This window comes from Babylonia areolata, chromosome 4 (genome assembly GCF_041734735.1).
Source record: "Babylonia areolata isolate BAREFJ2019XMU chromosome 4, ASM4173473v1, whole genome shotgun sequence".
Taxonomy (NCBI): domain Eukaryota; kingdom Metazoa; phylum Mollusca; class Gastropoda; order Neogastropoda; family Buccinidae; genus Babylonia; species Babylonia areolata.
In genome coordinates, this window is record NC_134879.1 from 51,221,039 (window position 1) to 51,242,667 (window position 21,629).

Here is a 21,629-nt window from a genome sequence, read left to right on the forward strand (position 1 = left end):
TTTACCTCACAAACCAGAAAACAAAACAAACAGTTTGCAAGGTAGACTTCTGCAGGTGTAGTTGTTGTAAGCCATCTATGCTGGTGGTCCAGGTTCACTAACGGTGATAAAACTGAAGGGCCGTCAGTGTCATGAGTAGGAGGGTGGGGGGGGGGGGGGGGGGGGGTTGGCGGGGGAGAGGGGGTGGAAGAGAGAGGGAGGGGGGGAGAGGAGGGGTGTCTGCGTTTTACTTCCACATGTCTTGCAAGGTCATAACTTTATAACAACAGCCCTCCTCTGCTTTCTCTAAGTCAGTGTGTGTGTGTGTGGGGGGGGGGGGGGGGGGGGGATCATGTGGAACAGATTATTATCTGAGAAGATCCTATCGTTATCTTTCTTATCTGACATGCACGCCGACTGTCAGTCACACACACACACGCACACACACACACGGTGGAACGAACGAACGAGCGAGCGAGCACGCGTGAATGCGTACACATTCATACACACATGTGGGGTGTGGCAGATAGCTTCTGCAACATACAACGAGGACCTTAGACTGGTATCTATCTATCTATCTATCTATATATGTATCCATAATTATATATCTTTCACACACACACACACACACACACACACACACACACACACACACATATATATATATATATATATATATATATATGAGAGAGAGAGAGAGATAGTTTTTGTTTCCATTCTTTAATGTACCGCACTCACCTTCCCATCAGCTAATCATTCCTTCCGACACAGCCCAGTAACGAACGATAGTTTACGGACGAATATATTCACATCGTCGAGAAACAACAGAACAGAAGGGAACTATTCATGTCAGGACGCCAGGAGGCCACTCACCAGAGGAGACCCTGCACTGCTGCTGAGTCACTTCGGGTGGTGTTCAGTAGCGCCTGTTCTGATTTAACGTACTTAGGACACCACCTACTAAGCTTCCCCCTCCTGACGACAATAATGGCTCAGTCGCGGATTTGTTTTTTTTATGTCAGATATGCTTAGCCGGAATCGAATGAAGACATCGACGTTCGATGCGATCGAAATAGTATTCTAGATAATTGTCTATTGAACAATCTGTACACGGAATGCTTTCTACGTTCCCAATTGATGCTTTCATTTTTACGCCTAGAGTAAGTTCAATTCAGTAGCTCAATGAGGCTTCACTACGTTCGGACAAATCCATATACGCTACACCACATCTGCTAAACAGATGCCTGACCAGCAGCGTAACTGAACGCGCTTAGTCAGGCCTTGAGGGGAAAAAAATGTGCGTAAACAAGTAAATGGATACATCATTAAATTAATGGATAAGTAAATAAACAAATGAATAAACTAATCAATTAACAAATTAATTCATAACAAATAGATAAATAAAAAAACGGATAACATAAAACAAGATAAGCAGGTAGATAACAAGACAGAATAAAATGCAAGAAAAGAAAAAGAAATAAACAAACATAAGAAAGAGACAATAATGATAATGAATAAATAAACAAATAAGCCAATGAATATAAACATACAGACACGCACGCACGCACGCACACACACACACACACACACACACACACACTACACTGCACCCCTCGCCCCCCCCCCCCCCCCCCCCCCCCCCCCCCACAAGCACATTCCAACGTATTGATTGAACGCCTTGATCAAAGTCAAACCAAACCAACCAAAATATTGTGAAATGTTTCTGGGCATTTGTGACCCAGCATTAGATATCTACCATGTTCACGACTACTATGGAGGAGCACCATCGTGTGCTGTTTTTTGTTTGTTGTTTTTTGTTGTTGTTGTTGTTGTTATTGTGGCCACCATCATCACCATTACTACTACTACTACTACTACTACCACCACCACTATCATCATCATCATTATCATCATCATTACTACTACTACTACTACTACTACTACTACTACTACCATCATCATCATTGTTATCATTATTATTATTATTCCTGTTGTTACACAATCATTTCTGCTTACTACTTCTACTACTACTTCTACTACTACTACTACTACTATCATCATCATTATTATTATCATTATTATTATTATTCCTCTTGTTGTTGTTACACAATCATTTCTGCTTCCTAGTGTTCTGGCGCCTGTGCTGTCCAAGAATCTGCTCCAGTGATTGCGCCCGTGTCTAAACCTGTCCAGTTTGTTAATACAATACAGTAGTGTTTCCAGGGAGACGGTGAACGTTCCTTTTCTTTTGTTGCACCTAAACTGACGGGCGCAACAGCCGAGTGGTTAAAGCGTTGGACTGTCAATCTGAGGGTCCCGGGTTCGAATCACGGTGACGGCGCCTGGTGGGTAAAGGGTGGAGATTTTTACGATCTCCCAGGTCAACATATGTGCAGACCTGCTAGTGCCTGAACCCCCTTCGTGTATATATGCAAGCAGAAGATCAAATACGCACGTTAAAGATCCTGTAATCCATGTCAGCGTTCGGTGGGTTATGGAAACAAGAACATACCCAGCATGCACACCCCCGAAAATGGAGTATGGCTGCCTACATGGCGGGGTAAAAACGGTCATACACGTAAAAGCCCACTCGTGTGCATACGAGTGAACGCAGAAGAAGAAGTTGCACCTAAACAATGGAATTCACTGCCCTCACACCTCCGTTACACCCCAACACCCGCATTCAAGACAGCACTCAAAACACAACTTTTCCATCTGTACTTCTCACACTGAAAGTATTCAATCTGCATATGCTTGCTGTGATTTTTGTTGCTGGATGTGCTCTTTGTGTTGATCTGTGTGCATCTGTGATGATTTCGGTGTGTTTTTCGTTGATACCTGGTTCCCTGGTGTTTATGTTTGACAATGGTGAATGTGATGTGCTTTGTTTTGCTGTGATTTGCACCTGTGTGATTTTACTGTGATGGCGCCTGTGTCGATTTACATTTTAATTTTTTTTTTATATATATGTCACTTAGTCCTACATATGTATATTTTAGCCAATGTCGAGTGTAACTGTGTTGACTTTGTACATATTTTACGACACTTAGTCTTAGATTTGTATATTTTATTGTGAAGCATACCACACAGAGCAATTAGCTGCCAATACAAACTGTTTGAGGGCTGCTTTGAGCGTGCTGATGGGAGGCGAGACAGACAAACAGACTGACAGAAAGATAGAGCGGATAGAGCAGAATGCGGAAAAAGATTAACTGACGGCCATTGCAAAGAGGCTGTCATGATGGACTGGTGAATGTTCGTCACGTTATTGACAGAGATGGGGGTACTGCGCAATATAAGCCTACATTTTATTATTACTATTATTAGACGACAGGTGCTCGCTGTATGGAAAAAGCAATCCACAATATAAGTTGATGGCTTTTGGGTTTGGTTGTTGTTTTTTTTCGTTTTTTCTTCTGCAGCGCAGACTGCTACCCTCATTTACCAGATGGTTTCTGTCTTTATCCGTTGGGAACGATGCATCACAAATGCTGACACGTCCACTCTGCCTCTGTGTGTGTGTGTGTGTGTGTGTGTGTGTGTGTGTGTGTGTGTGTGTGTGTGTGTGTGTGTGTGTGTGTGTGTGTGTGTGTGTGTGTATTTGCGTGTGTGTGTATTTGCGTGTGTGTGTGTGCGTGTGTGTGTGTGTGTGTATTTGCGTGTGTGTGTGTGCGTGTGTGTGTGTGTGTGTGTGCGTGTGTGTGTGTGTGTATTTGCGTGTGCGTGCGTGTGTGCATGTGTGCGTGCGTGTGTGCATGTGTGCGTGTGTGCGTGCGTGCGTGTGTTTGTATATGTGTGTGTGTGTATTTGTACGTGTGCGGACGCGTGTGTGTGTGTGTGTGTGTGTGTGTGTGTGTGTGTGTGTGTGTGTGTGTGTGTGTGTGTGTGTGTGTGTGTGTCTGTTGTGTGTGTGTGTGTGTGTGTGTGTGTGTGTGTGTGTGTGTGTGTGTGTCTGTTGTGTGTGTGTGTGTGTGTGTGTGTGTGTTTCTGTGTGTCTGTGTGTGTGTGTGTCTGTGCGTGTGTGTGGTTTTGTTGTTCTTCGTCGATTTCACGTCTTTTCAATCAGAATGGTATCAGACGGAGAGAACAAAGTGAGTGAGAGAGAGAGCGAGAAAGACACTCAGAAAAAGAGACAGACAGACAGACAGACAGACAAAGAGAAGGGGGGGGGGGAGGGAGAGAGTTTATCAAGAGACGGGCATTTAAGAGAATAATCTCTATTCTGTCAGACTATTTCGTCAATTTGACGCGAAGATAACAACAACAACAACAACAACAACAACAACACACACACACACACACACACACACACACACACACACACACACACACACACACACAAAAGAAAAAATAAGTTAAAAACACACACACAAAAACAACCCCAAATTCATATAAAAGTGGATCAAGCTAACTGAATTGTTCAGCAGTTGCTAGCTAGTAGCTGTCCGTTTTAATACTAATCCGAGAGGGCACTGTCCTGTCTCTTCATTGAATTAGTCTTGTTTAGTCAGTTTGAATGGGAGGGTTGGGGAGGTAAGGAGGGGGGGGGGGAAGGGGGGGAAGGATGGCATTATAGATTACAGAACATAAAACGTGGATGCAGGGTACTGAACTGCGCTGTAACTGTCGGGAGTCAAGGCTTCCGCCGTTCCAATGATGAACGAGCGCCAAGGCCAGTGCCAGGAAAGACAAGGAGATAAATGCGTTCGGTCTGAAACCATGCGAATAATCCATAGGAGGAGGAGGAGGAAGGGGAGGAGGAGGAGGAGGAGGAGGAGGAGGAGGAAAGTACAGATGGAGGAGAAGGAGAAGAACAAAATGAAGACGACGGTGAAAATGACAGGCAGACAGACAGACAGACAGACAGACTGACGGACGGACGGACGGATAGACATTGCGCAGATTCAGGCTTTCGAACAGCAACCGCACTTCTCGATTTATTGCAGATAAGAATGAAATATTTTCCCCCCATCAAGAAAATGAGGTTTTGACGTTCCAAGATAAGCAGTGTGTACAACATCCTCTCATCTTCTCTCTCTCTCTCTCTCTCTCTCTCTCTCTCTCCACTCCACACACAAACACGCACACACATACACGCGCGCACACGGGCACAAGAAGTATATGTTCTGTTCGGTTGAAAACATAAGTAAACTGGCGGCGGATAAATACACACACGCACGCACACACACACACACACACACACACACACACACACACACATATATATATATATATATATATATATATTCCACACAAAACATATTTCTCCGTTTCAAATCTCTCTCTCTCTCTCTCTCTCTCTCTCTCTCTCACACACACACACACACACACACACACACACACACACACACACACACACACACATATATATATATATATATATATATATGTATAATGTTATGTATGTATGTATGTACACACACACACACACACACACACACACACACACACACACACACACATATATACACACATATACACACGCCCAGTAATTATATCATACTAACGTTATAATACGATCCGTATCATAGAACGTTTTAACGCATGATAGGATACAAATCATACGACCCGTCTTAGATCACTACACTGTGAAACTGAGACGTAAAAGTCCAGAAAGAAAGAAAGGCACCAAAAACAGAGATGAGCACACGAATACTGCACCCCGTCAGATTGCAGCGCACAATATTGACGAGACAGAAAAGCGGTCTTGCAAGCAATAGAAAAACAAGAGAGGCAAGGCCTTCAAGACTCACTTGTGATAAATTAAGTCCCCTAGCATTAATTACAGAGTAATTTCCCTTTTTTTACTATCTGCACCAAAAAACATTTGCAAAAATAAATAAAACTTCCATGCTTAGAAAAAAGAAGTTCCTGTTTGAACAAAAAATGATAATAATGACTGCTCTTGTTGGTGGGTCAGAATATCAGATCAAAGTGCCAAGTTTAGAGAATGCAAAAAAATATAAATATAACAGTAAATGCAGTTTGCATATAATTAGGCTTCATTTTTTATGTTTTTGTGCCCATCCCAGAGGTGCAATTTTGTTTTAAACAAGATGACTGGAAAGAACTGAATTTTTCCTTTTTCTATGCCTAATTTGGTGTCAACTGACAAAGTATTTGCAGAGAATATGTCAATGTTAAAGTTTACCACGGACACACACACACACAGACAACCGAACACCGGGTTAAAACATAGACTCACGTTGTTTACACAAGTGAGTCAAAAATGACATGACGGGAAATCACATTTATCTGCATGGAGAGACTAACTTCGTCTATGGATATTATTCTCTCTGTCTCTCTCTGTTTAAATCTAGTCTGTCATACCCAGGCGGTTTATTGTGGAATAACATATCAGCCATTCTCAATGTCCAAACTAGTCTTAATGTATTATTTTAAAAAAAATGTACCATTCAGAACTCATGAAAGAATTTGCATATACGTCTTAACCTTTCCCACTCTCTCTGTGTGTCTGCCTGTCTGTCTCTGTGTCTATCTGTCTGTGTCTCTCACTCTCTCCACTCTCCCCCCTAACCCCCCCCCCCCTCTCTCTCTCTCTCTCTGTATGTCTCTCTTGTCTGTCTTTCCTTCTGTCTGTCTGTCTGTCTGTCTCTCTCCTTGTCTCTTCCTCTTCCTTCTTCTCTTGTTTCTGTTCTAAGTATTAACTGTGCATGTACTTATGTTGTTCGTCTTTTTCGTGGAACAGAATTGGAATTTATTCATGCAGTGTCATGCTTTTGTATGGAGTATTTGCTATGTTTTCCCTTTTCATGAGGGCAGGATGAAAACAAGCCATTTGTGCTTATTCCTTTTTTCACTCAATAAAAAAGAATCGTTCGTTCGTTCGTTCGTGTGTTTTTTTTCTCTCTCTATCTCTCTCGGTACTTTCTCTGTGTTGGGAACTTGTATCAGTTTGTCCATTTTGTTGTTGTTTTTTAAATATGATAACGACAACAACAACAACAACAACAACAATAATAATAATAATAATAATAATAATAATGACGACAACCGTTTTTCTATACATCTGTGGTACCGTGCACAGTTGTTGTTGTTGTTTTTACCCATGTCGTTCGCGCCTTTGCTGTGAATGGACTGACCCGATTCAAAGAACGCTTTCTTGTGTGCGTCTCTCTCTTAACTCTTTCCTTACGAACGGCGAAAGAGACGACGTTCACAGCGTTTCACCCCAATTACCATCATCAAAATATTGCAAGCGCAAGGCTCTTATACTGAAGACGTGAATGTTGACAAAGAATACCGCAATTCTGACGACGGAAGCTAAAGGTTGGGTCATTCAGACATCCACTGGACATCCGAGGGGTCTGTGTAGAGGAGAAGAGATTACTGGCCGTACTGAGTGAGTTAAAGCCCATCCAGTTGTAAAGAGAACTGCGAGTGGGTACATGAGACTACCGTTTATCGTGTGGAAGGGCAATCAACTCTTGAAGTGGGTGGCTTCTTCTTCTTCTTCTTCTTCTTCTTCTGCTCCTCCTCCTCCCCCTCCCCCTCCTTCTCCTTCTTCTGTGATGATGCAGTCAATGACTTCTCTCGCCAGAGCAAGACGTGTTCTGTTTGTCAGTCGGGAACGATGCTAATCACGAACACATTAACGCCAAGTATTTTCTGTCTTACCAACTTACACAGGTCAGGGAAGAAGGGCTGGGTGGGTGGCTTTACTGCAACAGTGTGTGTCTGTTCCCGTGTCAGTTGTTCAGTCGTGCGCAACGCACGTGTGTGTGTGTGTGCGTGTGCGTGTGCGTGTGTGTGTGTGTGTGTGTGTGTGCGCGCGCGTGTGTGTGTGTGAGAGAGAAAGAGAGAGGGAAGACAAGACAAGACAAATTCTTTATTACCGAGAATAACAGATAAGCACTGGCGCGCTTTTTTTTTTTCATCCAGTCCCTGCCTTGAAACAGGGTCTACACTACACTACACTATCTACACTACACAATACTACATTATATATATGTCATTGCATGCACTACTTAAAGTCATAGTATGCGAATGCAATACTAGATAAAAGGCATAAGCATGGTAAAAAGAAGAGAGAGAGAGAGAGAGAGAGAGAGAGAGAGAGAGAGAGAAAGAGAGACAGAGAGACAGACAGACACAGAGAGAGAACGGGCGAACGAATGAACGAACGGACGAAATGGAGGAAGTGGAATGAGCTTATCTATGCTTCTTTACTTTATCCAGCCCTCAGGGCAAAGAGAAAATAATATCAAAATGCTCACAAAAATTACAAAAGGCTGAAGAAATGCAAACATGGCATTCAGATACTCTCAACTGCATAAACATGCACATGACAGAGAGAGAGAGGGAGACAGACAGACAGACAGACAGACAGAGAAAACCAGGCCAGTGTGTCGCCTACAAGTTTTATAAGATAACCCTCCAACTGGTTCAGTCCTGTGCACGCACGCATCCACGCACGCATCCACACACACACACACACACACACACACACACACACACACACACACACACAAGCCGGTTTTCCTTCCCTCGCTCTCCAATCCAATTCCCCTTTTGCAGTTTTACCTGCTCAAAGACTTCTTTCTGTACATTACTGATGATGTGAAGAACCTCTTCTCAAGATTATTCCTTTAAATGAATAAATAAATGAATAAAAATTGTGTCACGCCCGGAGTATTTTACGCTGGCATTTATACCTTCCCGTTGCGAAAGATGACACCTTGTTAGAGCAGGCAAAACTCATGATTAGACTTTACCCACACCGCACCCCCCCCCCCCCCCCCATAAGTGAATCTAAGAAAAACGTGTCTTTGTCTCTCTTAATTGCAGTGCTTTATAAAGATATATATATATATATTAAACTACGTATAATATTTTCATCGTTAGATGCCACTAATAAGCATGAGAGAGAGAGAGAGAGAGAGAGAGAGAGAGAGAGAGAGAGAGAGAGAGAGAGAGAGAGAATATATTGAGCACGTGAATCTTGTTAGTTTGATAAAATTATGAGCAGGCACCATTGCACTGTTGTCAGCACACACACACACACGCGCGCGCACACACGCACACACACGCACACGCACACACACACACAAACACGCGCACACACGCACACACACGCACACACACACACACACACACACACACACACACACACTTCACTGCCCACTCTTGGCACCGGAAAAACAGCATCTGCCTGGTCCTTGGCATCGACATCAACGTCACCAGACTTTGCCATCATCTCTCCACGGTGTCTCCCAAGCGCAGTGATGACAGCGCTGTCCGTGGAATGGACAGGTTGATGCCGTTTGATTAAACAGGTACACAGCTAGAAACTGTCTGCGGACTCGTAATTCACTCTCTCTGTCTCTGTCTCTCTGTCTGTCTCTCTCTTTCTCGCTTTATTGCCTCTTTAAGGCGAGGGTTGGATGTAAAAAAAAAAAAAAAAAAAAAAAAAGCATGTTACTTGTTTATCTATTACCCTCGATGATAAAGATTTTGTCTTGTCTTGTCTTGTCCTCTCTCTCTCTCTCTCTCTTTATTCCCTCTTTTAAGGCAAGGGCTGCATGTTACTTGTTTATCTACTACCCTCGATAATAAAGAATTTGTCTTGTCTTGTCTCTCTCTCTCTCTCTCTCTCTCTCTGTGTGTGTGTGTGTGTGTGTGTGTGTGTGTGTGTGTGTGTGTGTGTGATATCTCTGCGTGCATATGATATCTCTGAGAGAGAGAGAGAGCCACTGACACTGACACTGACACGAGTTTATTGAATAGGCCACAGCCCCTTTCAATGGGGGCTCACAGTTGACAGATATATTATTATTTACACGAGGAGAGAGAGAGAGAGAGAGAGAGAGAGAGAGAGAGAGAGAGAGAGCAAGCTCTACATGTTTTGCAGCTTCAAACATTACCTGTCAGATTGCTATATCTATATCATTCCCGGGTGTGGTTTTTGTTTGTTTGTTTTCTTTTCTTTTCTTCGTTCGTTCGTTCTTCTTTTTCTTTCTCTCTCTCTCTTCCTTGGGTCCTCATCCTTCCCTTTCTCTCCCCGACAGACTGACATCATGTTTCAGGTGTTAGGAATTCCACCGAAGATCAATTCGTTTGCCCACTACACCTGTCAGTCTAGATCTTTACCACAGCCTCTGATGTCCCTGGACTGCCGCGCTAAAAGAACACTCGGGATAAAACTCGGCACCCCGCGCGAAAGGGGCAGTTTCAGTTTCAGTTTCAGTTTCAGTAGCTCAAGGAGGCGTCACTGCGTTCGGACAAATCCATATACGCTACACCACATCTGCCAAGCAGATGCCTGACCAGCAGCCTTGTCAGGCCTTGAGAGAATTTTAAAAAAATTAAAAAAAAAAAAAAATTAATTAAATTAAATTAAATAAATAATAATATAATTAAAAACATTTTTTAAAGAAAATAAATAAATAAATAAATAATAATAATAATAATGAAAATAAAATAAATAAATAGATAAATAAGCAAATAAACAAAAAGACAACAATGATGATAAATACGCAAATGAATGTAAAATAAATAAATATAAATTTAAAAAAAAAAAAAAAAAAAAAAAGGAGCAGAAAGGAGCAGAATAACGTTATCACAACGTCCAGATTTCTTGAATGATCGTGTCGTTTGAAATCTGTTTCAGTCACCTTCATGTTTTCCACCAGCCATTCAAATAAAGTTGTTGTTTTTGTGTGTGTGTTTTTTTTTAAAGAAGAAAAAAAAGAAGAAGCATGTCTTCGAGTTTCCAGAGTCAATATCCTTCCACCCCTTTTGGGGGGGATAACTCGTTACCTCTTCATCGTCAAAGGCAAATGAAGAAGCCGTTTAATTAATCAGGCACAGAGATAGAAAACTGTGTGAGGACTCATGTGATTCTCTCTCTCTCTCTCTCTCTGTCTGTCTGTCTGTCTGTCTCTCTCTCTGTGACGCTGCGTTATCCTTGTATTGAGCATTATTACATGTACTGAGCACAACAACATTTATAAGTGTATATGTTTGTGTGTGTCTTTGACCAACGTCGGCCAATGTGCTAATATATCTCCACCGTTGGAAAAAGATAGATCCATTCATTCAGTCAGTCAGTCAGTCATTCATTCTCTCTCTCTGTTGTCACGGCCTCTGTTGCATGTGGGCGGGGGGGAGGGGGAGGCGAGGGGGGAAGGGAGGAAGAGAGAGAAGGAGAGATAATCCGCCTCTGCGTTTAAAATGTTTAAAGGTCATATTCCCAACTTCTATCTTGTTATTCTCTTTTTTTTTCTTTCTTTTTTTTTTCTTTTTTTGCTTTTTTTGTATTTCATTGCCATTGATACCATTACATTACAATCACGAAAAACAGGACATCTCCGGGATTCTGACAAATTCAGCACTGTACGAGGGGAACAAAGATATATTTAATTATACCTTACGGTTATCTTAATGACAGTCAGATCTTTTTTTGTTCGAGTCTTTTTTAAACACAAACACTCGAGCTTATATGCACACTCACGCGCGCACACACAAACACACAAACACACACACACGGAGAGAGAGAGAGAGAGAGAGAGAGAGACAGAGACAGATAGAAAGAGAGAGAGAGACATAGCAACCGGGTACATTGGGAAAAGGCGAATCGGGCTCACCAATTTAGTCACGTTATAGGCGAAACGTGTGTGTGTGTGTGTGTGTGTGCGTGTGTGTGTGTGTCTGTGTGTGTGTGTGTGTGTGTCTGTGTGTGTGCGTGTGTGTGTGTGCGTGTGCGTGTGTCTGTGTGTGTGCGTGTCGCGCCGAGCGCGTGCCTGCACACCTGAGTTCACACTTTCATATTCCTATACATTCGACTTCTTTTCTTCTTTTTTTTTTTCTTTCTAGTCCTTACCTCAGTCTCAGTCCCAGTTCAGCGAGGGAACAACACCACAAGCTCGTTCGGACAAACCAAACAAACAGTAGATCCCCGCAACAGGTCCACGTTGACCCCACAGACCGACACCCCAACCCGCAAATGAAAAACACCTTTTCACAGGTCACGAGACAAGACCCACCTGAGAGGTAATGTTTAGCACAGGTCGGCAACTGATGACCTGACCACTGACACACCTGCAGCCCGTGCACTGTTCAAAGCTCTACTGGGAAGGGGGCTGCACCAACCAGCCTACCGTCTCTGGTGCCTCGTGAGGATCTCCCCTCCCCCCCCAACTCCTCGTTTACTGCTGTCAAACACTTTCACTGGCACTCGCGGCACACACACACACACACACACACACACATCACACACATCACACACACACACTGACGGCCGCACAGTTGGGTTTTGTGCGCGGCCGTGCGGGCGATCGTGCGCAAACAGACGCGGCGAACACACACACACACACACACACACACACACACACACACACACACACACAGCGAGCGCTCGCTCGCACACACACACACACACACACACACACACACACACACACACACACACACGCTCACGCGCGCGCATTCATGCATGTGTGAGCACAGAGTGAGCGAGACAGGAGAGGGAGGGTGGGAGAGAAAGAGAGAGGCAGGGGAGGTGGAGGGCGGGGGGTATATCAATTTTTTTCCCCACTGCCCCACCCTTGCTGCTCTATCAGAGAGGGAGGAATACAAGAGAGAGAGAGAACCATTGTGAGGGGGAGAGAGAGAGACGGAGAGGGGTGGGGTGGTATTGTGAGAGAGAGTTTCGGTTTCAGCTTCAGTAGCTCAAGGAGGCGTCACTGCGTTCGGACAAATCCATATACGCTACACCACATCTACCAAGCAGATGCCTGACCAGCAGCGTAACCCAACGCGCTTAGTCAGGCCTTGAAAGAAAAAAAAAAGAAAAAAAAAAAAATTTTAAAATATAAAATAAATAAATAAGTAAGGGGTGAGAGAGAAACCAAGATTGATAATCATGTATTGAGAGAAAAAGAGAGAGACAGAAACAGAGAGAGAGAGAGAGAGAGAGAGGGAAGGGGGGGGGAGGCAGGAGGGAGGAAGAGAGAGTGATACGTAATGCACGTACATACGTGTATACACGCGCACACACACACACACACACACACATTGAAAAAAAAGAAAAGAAATTACCAAATCGAAAAAAAAAGAAAAGAAAAAAGACATATATGTCTGTTTCATATTCTGTTCTCTGACACCATCACCATCACCACCACCACCACCATCCCCCATCCCCCATCTTCACCCGTTCCACTTCCCAACCTATAATAATAATAATAATAATGGATACTTATATAGCACACTATCCAGAAATCTGCTCTAGGTGCTTTACAAAAACGCTTTTTTGTTAACATAAAACATTATATCTATGTTACATACACACACCAAAATGTGACTACACACACACACACACACACTGAATACATACATTTTAACATACATGTGTATCTGACCTATCACACACACATAATCATACCCTTTCATTTTCTCAACGGATTCACACGAATCTCGGGATCGATTCCTAGGTCTCTCATATATACTTTTTTCCGTAAATTTACGAAAAAAAATCTCATCTGTGGAGAGAATCTGGAGGCACGTGATCGAATCCCGCATCCACCATTCTTCTCCACTAGACCCTGAGCGGCCGGTGGTCTGATACTGTAAACCGAGGTTCCGTGTGTAGCACTGATGTACTCAGCGCACGTTTAAGAACCCACAGCAACAAAAGGGTTGTCCCAGGCAAGATTTTCACACACAAAAATAGGAACACGAATACAACTCCAGGTAGGGGGAGAAATGGGGAGAGGAGCGCGGTTTTCGCACAGAGAAATCTGTAGCGAAAAAATACAACACCACACGCGAGATATCCGCATTTGAAATTTGGAACTATTTTTTCAGGTCGCAGCCTGCAAAACTGGCGAAAAATGGACATGTCGGGATAATGTGTGTTGCACATCTTTCTGTATGGATTTGTCTGAACGCAGTGACGCCTCCTTGAGCTACTGAAACTGAAACTGAAACTCTGTATAGTTTTGGACCTCCCGAGTCCAAAAATACCACATAAATAGACCTGCATCAACTCACTATCCGCATTTGAATCTTGGAAATATTTTTTCAGGTCGCGGCCTGCAAAATTGTCGAAAAATGAACATGTCCGGATAATGTGTGTAGCACATCTTTCTATATGTGTGAACACATCACTCCTCTTTTGCAACATCTCCACTGGCTACCTGTCTCACACAGAATAAAGTACAAGATCAGCACTCTATCTCGCTCTCTGCGATCGGCTTCGGATCCACTCTGTTTACGCATACCTAGATTCAAACACTCGACTGTTGGCCGCTGTTCTTTCTCTGTCTCTGGACCTTGCAAATGGAACGAATTTCCTCTTTCTCTTCGTCAGGTCTCTGCACTCAGCTCAGTCTTTCAAGTCTGGTCTTAAAACCCACCTCTTCCCAAAATAGCCTGCGGGTCAAAAGGCGTCTGCTAACCCCGTTTCACAACATTTGTAAAGATCGAAAAGAACAACCGCAACAAAAATAATAATTAACAGCTTCTCGAGTTTCTTTAAATTGTGAACGAAACATATGTAGCGAAGCGCTTAGCTTCATCCTGGTTCAGACAGCACTCTTCAGCTTCAGATAATGCTTCATAGACAAACAGAATAGCAGACGACGTTTTCGGAGCTAACCCTCACACAGAATGTATGACGTCACTCCCAGTTTGAACGCAAAGCCGCTTACATCATTTTGTCCTTGTTTACATCGTTTTGTCCTCCTCGCCAGACAACCTACTCACGGCTTGACCAGTGTCTCGTCACGGTAAGCTATTGGCTGAGCTGGAATCTGTGTTTCTGCTCCACGGTATTTAATTAATATCTCTTTTGTCGGATCAGTAAACTTCAAGTATTATATACTGGCAGAATCATCACAATTCCATCTTTAAGTCTATTCCATTTGTGTCTGCCTACATTAAACTGATTTAACGCAGTTTGTAATTTTCAGTGACGAGCTCGTTAAAACTGACCCTATTCAGGTGACTTAAATTAAGATTATAAATTCATCATAAATAATCAACACTTCATTTTATACTCATTAGAAAGTAGGCGTTGAGCTCTTTCTTTTGCAACTTATCCGACGTAAATCGGTTCAGGAATCATTTAGAAATCTGTCACTGAACACCTTGTAAGAAACACAGTTGTCATCGGATTTGGCCTGATTTGGGCCGATCTGCTTTGCAGCACACGTGATTGTCTTTGCAGTCCGCTTAACCTGAATAAATTGGCACAGTGAGTGATGAGTGGTCACTTCATACCTGGTCAGTCATCTGACCAGAGCTGCTCTCTCTCTCTCTCTCTCTCTCTCTCTCTAACTGCGTCGCAAACAGTGTGTGAGTGTGTGTCATGTGTTCCTACAACGGCAGACATCTCACTAGGTATCGCTGTAAGTACTAGTGTGTAGAATGTGTTGATTTGTAAATTGTATTGTTCCAACACAGTACTTGTGTTCATATGAGTATGTTCAGTTATTGCTTTGTTCAGTTAATTCTTTGTTCAGTTATTGCTTTCGCCTTTGACATGTTAGTCACAGCTCGGCTATGATTGATCTAAATAATCACCATGTCGTCATATGCTCGTAGCAGTGTTCCATTTAATTCTTCTTAACGTCACAGTCAATGACGTCTCTGGACACTGATAGTTTGTTCGAGAATATTCTAGTGAGTGCATATGACGTGTTTTTTCTCATTTGCTGTCACTGATGAAGGTTGGTGTTTCACTGATTCTCAGTACTGTAAGATGTGTGTAGTATTCTGTCATGATTACAAGATAGTGTTGGATTAATATCAGTTATTGGTTAAAACCACCTGATATGTATCAGTCTGTTAATTGTAATTTAGTTATCATGCCCTGCTCCAGTATAGTGCCTACATGATAAACTGATTCATTTGAGTCACTTTGACACAGTATAAGCTTTACCTAATCTATACTGTCAGTGTACCTTCACTAAATCAGCATAGCTTCAATCACTTTAACTGCACTATTTAAATGTAATAGAAATGTCATTTGATGTCAGTGTTTGGTCTTCACACATATGCATTACCAAGTGGTAGTTTTTTTCCATGTAATATGTATACATGTGCTTTACTATTCACTTGTGCCGACATGTTGTGCTAATGACATTTGTTTGTGTCATTCCAGGCACTGTCTTCTCTTCTAGTCTTCTTCTGTTCTTCTCCTTTAGTTTATATCTTCTTTTCTTATGTTCTCATAACTTTTGTAAATAAAACAATAGAAAGACCCTTTTGTGACTGGCCTCTATATGTTCCTGGCCTGTGCGCGGGAATTCTTGTCTATCCTTTTATCCTTTAAATCATGTAGTTAGTTCTTTTGTACCGTCCCCTATTAGAACCACTCGGTTCAGGTAACACGGCTACACATACATACTAGAATTGCGCGATAATGAAATGCACAATAGCATTCACATACCCCCCTCATATAATGCAAGTAAACCGCCAGACAAAACATACACAAAAACATGTCACAAATAATGATTTAGGTGGTAACTAATGGATATACATTTGTGTTTATTATTCATCGTGTGTGTGTGTGTGTGTGTGTGTGTGTGTGTGTGTGCGTGCGTGCGTGCGTGCGTGCGTGTTCAGATATAGTAAGATCCGCTGTTTGTGTTCAACACCAATGACAGAGGACCCCAGAACTGAATACCCCGCGGAACACCCACTGTTTTAGGGGGGGATCAAATAGCACACACATGTAGCCTGTTTGAATCTAACCACTGTTTTGGAAAAGAAAAGATGAAATCAATAATCTGCCCTGCGAGATCCAATTCATCATTCATCTTCCCCACCACCCCCACCTTTTTTTCTTTTCTTTTTTTTTTTTTCTTTTTTTTCCCCCAAGCAGGACTTCATGATTAATAGCATCAAAGGCTTCCGCGGCAATATAAGAAATGAACACAAGAGAGACAGTGTACGACAGCATATGTGAAAGGGAGACAGACAGACAGACACAGACAAAAAGGACAGACAGACAGACATATAGGCAGACAGACAGACAGACAAATAGACACAGACAGAAAGGACAGACAGACAGATAAACAGACAGATAAACAGACAGACAAACAGGCAGACAGACACAGACAGAAAGGACAGACAGACACAGACAAAAAGGCAGACAGACAGACGGAAAGGACAGAGACCAATGTTAGCCTCAGAGCATAGTAATATCACATGGAATCAATGTGTGAGTGGACATCTGAAATCCTGTCATTATTATTATTATCATCATCATCATTATCTCGTAATAAACTGGGCATTGTGATATCACACAGATCAATGTTTGAATAAACAATATTTACTATTCTACCCTATGGAATCTTGATGTGCAATGGCTGATGTTCAGAACAATGATAATAAACTGTTGTGCGTTGTAACTTCCCAGTGTACAAAGATTATAATTATTTCTCTCCGTAAACCTTTCTCTGAATGAAAAATGTTGGGGAAAACAATTAGCGTCAGAGGCAACAAGACCATCCTGGGACACACGGCGATTCTCACATTTCACACCACACACACACACACACACACAGAGAGAGAGAGAGAGAGAGAGAGAGAGAGAGAGAGAGTGAGTATTTGCCATTCTTCAAGAAGAGAGCAAATACACGTCGCTGTCAAATCTCTCTCCTCTGATTGCCACCATTTAATCCCAACACACACACACACACACACACACACACACACACACACACACCACGCACGTGCCCACACACACACGCGCGCATACACAGACAGGTTGCACTGTTTGTCTATTTGATTGGTTGATTGCTGGGCTTGTTTGCAAACATCTCTGGCGATCAGATAGCTGTCCACGGCATATTGACATTGACAGCGCGCGCGCACGACTGACTCAGAGAGTGTGGGAGCGCGTGAGTGTGCTTGGGTGCAAAAGACAATATCAAAACTTAAAAACTACTCTGTGGTGTGACTTTGTCGGGGGAGCACCGGTGTATTTGAAAGTTGTCTATGCACAACACTATGTATCACGTACGTACACACACACACACACACACACACACACAACACACACACACACACACACACACACACACACACACACTGCCTTTTTTTCACCGATGACCGGACACATGGGATAGAACCCCCGGTCAGCGGAACTGTGTGCGAGTGGTTCCCGGTATCGGGGGTTATTTAGTAGCTGCTAGTTTTATATTGTTAACTCACTCAGTACGGCCAGTCCTCTCTTCTCCTCTACACAGACCCCTGGGATGTCCAGTGGGTGTCTGAATGACCCAACCTTTAGCTTCCGTCGTCAGAATTGTGGTATTCTTTGTCAACATTCACCTCTTCAGTATAAGAGCCTTCCACTTGCAATATTTTGATGATGGTAACTGGGGTGAAACGCTGCCAACGTCGTCTCTTTCGCCGTTCGTATGGAGAGAGTTAATTCATTCATTCAGTTAGTCACTTTGTTTGTTAGTCAGTTAGTTGGTTAGTTTACCCAATGTATCTATTTCATTCATCTATCTACATTTTACATCATTTCTATTCGTTCATTCATTCATGTGGGTTTTTTTTTTCTTGGCTCTGTTTCTCCATAGGTTTGTTTATTTATGTGTAATGGGGTTAGCTTGGCTAGGGGCTTTAATCTTGAGTTTGAGATATTTAAAGAATAGAAACATCCTTGATCGCAAGCGCCAAGTTGTAACAAAGTACACTTGGTGGTAAAGGGGTGTGATTTAGGAATGAATTTACTTTGGATAAAAGAACTGAAACTCAACTCTCTCCATACGAACGGCGAAAGAGACGACGTTAACAGCGTTTCACCCCAATTACCATCATCAAAATATTGCAAGAGGAAGACTCTTATACTGAAGAGGAGAATGTTGACAAAGAATACCACAATTCTTACGACGGAAGCTAAAGGTTGGGTCATTCAGACACCCACTGGACATCCGAGGGGTCTGTGTAGAGGAGAAGAGAGGACTGGCCGTACTGAGTGAGTTAAAAAGGAATAATTCTGGATCTATACTGTTGTGGATCTTTATCCTGTTGTAAGGATATTTCGAAGGATCAAAATCCTGTCGGCGACGCCACTTTTGTAGCCGTCCCTCTTTTCATAAACCACTCGGTTCATGACACGGCTACATATGTAATTCATTTGTTTATGTATTCACTTACATTCCTTGCTTTTTTTGATTTTTTTTCCCAAATCAGAGGTCTCTGACAAACCTATTTCATTACAAACTGAAAATGGCTTTACCTGCATTCGTTTCCCTCTACTTTATTTTTTCGCTGCCGCCACAAACTGTAGCACTTCGAAGAAGCTGAAGTAATTAACTTGGAAGTTACTGTGTCCTTGGGCTGTTCAGTGTTTGTTCTTGGCCAGATCGTGTCATTGTTCCGACCCAGACATCCTCTTTCACCACAGTCACAACGTTTCACACGCACACGTTCACGTCCGATAGCTGCGTACTTGCTTGCGGACGGACGCTCAAGCACATCCATAATCGCTTGGAGACCGCGTTTGAAAAGTTTATGGGGGAAAAAAAGTGGGAAAAAAGGAGAATTAAGCCCCCCCCCCCCCCCCCCGCCCCACCAATTCAACCTCCACCCCCACAAACATCAGAAAATAAATGAGTAGAAATTATGAACAAAATAAAATAAAATAAAATCATAAAAATTTACAGAAAAAAGAAGGTGGGGAAGAAAAGAAAGTCGGACCCCCCCCCCCCCCCCCCCCCCCCCCCCCCACACACCCACTCCTTCCCCCTCCACCGAAAAAAAAAGAAGAATGAAGTCTACCCCCGCCTACAACCGTCACCAGAAAGAGGCACACACCACAGCGCAATGCAATTTAAAAAAAAAAAAAAAAAAAACACCGAAAAACCAACACCCAACCTCACCCCCACCCCACCCCCAAAACAGAAGTTATTTTCCTTCGGGGAATCCACTTTTCTGCAGATTCCATTCATCTGCTGAATCTGTTTTATCTGCAGGGGATCCATTAATATCTATGGAAGTGATGTTCTCTATGACATCCGTTTTTATGTTGAAGCTGGCAAACTGATGAGAGGTTGTTGTTGTTTTTTCTTTCTTTCTTTTCTGCGATTTTTCCTTGTACCTGCTCATGTGCGTGCGAGAGCTGGGAAGCGGAAAACTGTTGGCTTGGAGCCGTGTGTGCATTCGCAGAAAAGACAGTTTTCTGGAATTATGAATATCTCTTCTTCAGGGTGACGGAAAGCAGTACATCATTGCCACGCTTTTTGTTGGGGGAGAAGGGGGCCCGGGGAGGGGAGGGGGGAGGGGAGGGGGGTGCGGAGGGGGAAATTTTCATATATATATATATATTATATATATATATATATGTGTGTGTGTGTGTGTGTGTGTGTGTGTGTGTGTGTGTTCACCACTCTTTTGGGTGAAAGAGAACCCAGAAAATAGACTTCAAAAATGAAAAGGGGGAAAACAATATGTACCACAAAAGTTATCGAAACAAAACAAAACACCAGAAAATAATGTTACTGAGAGAGACAGACGGACAGACAGACAGACAGACAGACAGACAGAGAGATGAGCGGGTGGCGAGTTCTCACTTGAAGAAGTCAACAATCAAATTTAGAAACGCATTTCCTCTTGGACAGCGATGAGAAGCCGTTCACTATTATGACAAAACGCAGTCGAGTGGAATTCGAACTTGGGCACGGGACATCCAATCTCTGGACAAAAAAAACAACTACAACAACAAACATTGTTCTTGGCAGAATATTGTGTTCATATCGGCTCGACTTCCCAACACCGGAGTGTTATCAATATGATGATCTGTTTGTCCATCCATTTCGCTGACTGACTCACGTGGAAACGGCGCGAAATACCACTCCCAACCATCCGCCCGATCCGTCTGCCTGATGAACGGACTGACTCCTCAAGTCTCATCCTTGTGTGTTCGCCAAATCAGAGGTCTTTGCCCTGTCTGTCTTTGTCTTTAGTCACACACACACACACACACAAAAGCGCGCGCGCACACGCACACACACACAAAAGCGCGCGCGCACACGCACACACACACACACTCACTCACTCACACACACACACACACATTCCCTATTCTCTTTCCCTGCCCCTTATCACTCTGTCCCTCCACCTCTCTCTCTTTCTTTCTTTTTCTCTCTCTCTGAACAAGGAGAGATGGAGATTTGCTGACAGTGTGTGGTACAAGACAGCGTTCCTATGATATGAAATCGTAGAAGAACGCGCGCGCATACACACACACACACACGGATGCTGCTCACGAGAGAGAGAGAGAGAGAGAGGAAAGAAAGAGGGGGAGGGGGGCAGACAGACAGACAGACAGACCCAAAATGAAATCGCGAGGAGTGGGGCACCAAACACCAGTGACATTCCAAGAACGTCATCTCGCCACTTGAGTACAACACCATCAATATTCCCATCATTTCCACGTGACACCCCAACACACGCCGTCCCTCTCATCCTGTCTGTCCCTGACAAAAAAAAAAACAACAAAAAAACGAATGAAAGTCTATTTGCCCGACAGTCTATTTTCCACTTCCTTTCACACACAGAGAGAGAATTAATTCCCCATAACTGCGCACCAGATGTGACCTCAAAGCCCGAGTGCAGTCATTAACGGACTCTTAGACTTGTCACCACCACTACTTCCTATGCCTCCTGTT

The 21,629-nt window shown here is 43.1% G+C and overlaps 1 protein-coding gene across 3 annotated transcripts in view; it reads right to left on the reverse strand.

The window, feature by feature from the left end:
* LOC143281283 (FMRFamide-activated amiloride-sensitive sodium channel-like) overlaps positions 1-12,020 on the reverse strand; it is a 158,862-nt gene extending 146,842 nt beyond the window's left edge. For all 3 annotated transcript variants that reach the window (XM_076586416.1, XM_076586415.1, XM_076586414.1), the window contains exon 1: positions 11,822-12,020. The gene's annotated coding sequence lies outside the window, so the exon portion shown is untranslated. The remainder of the gene's footprint in view (positions 1-11,821) is intronic.
* Positions 12,021-21,629: the final 9,609 nt, after the last annotated feature.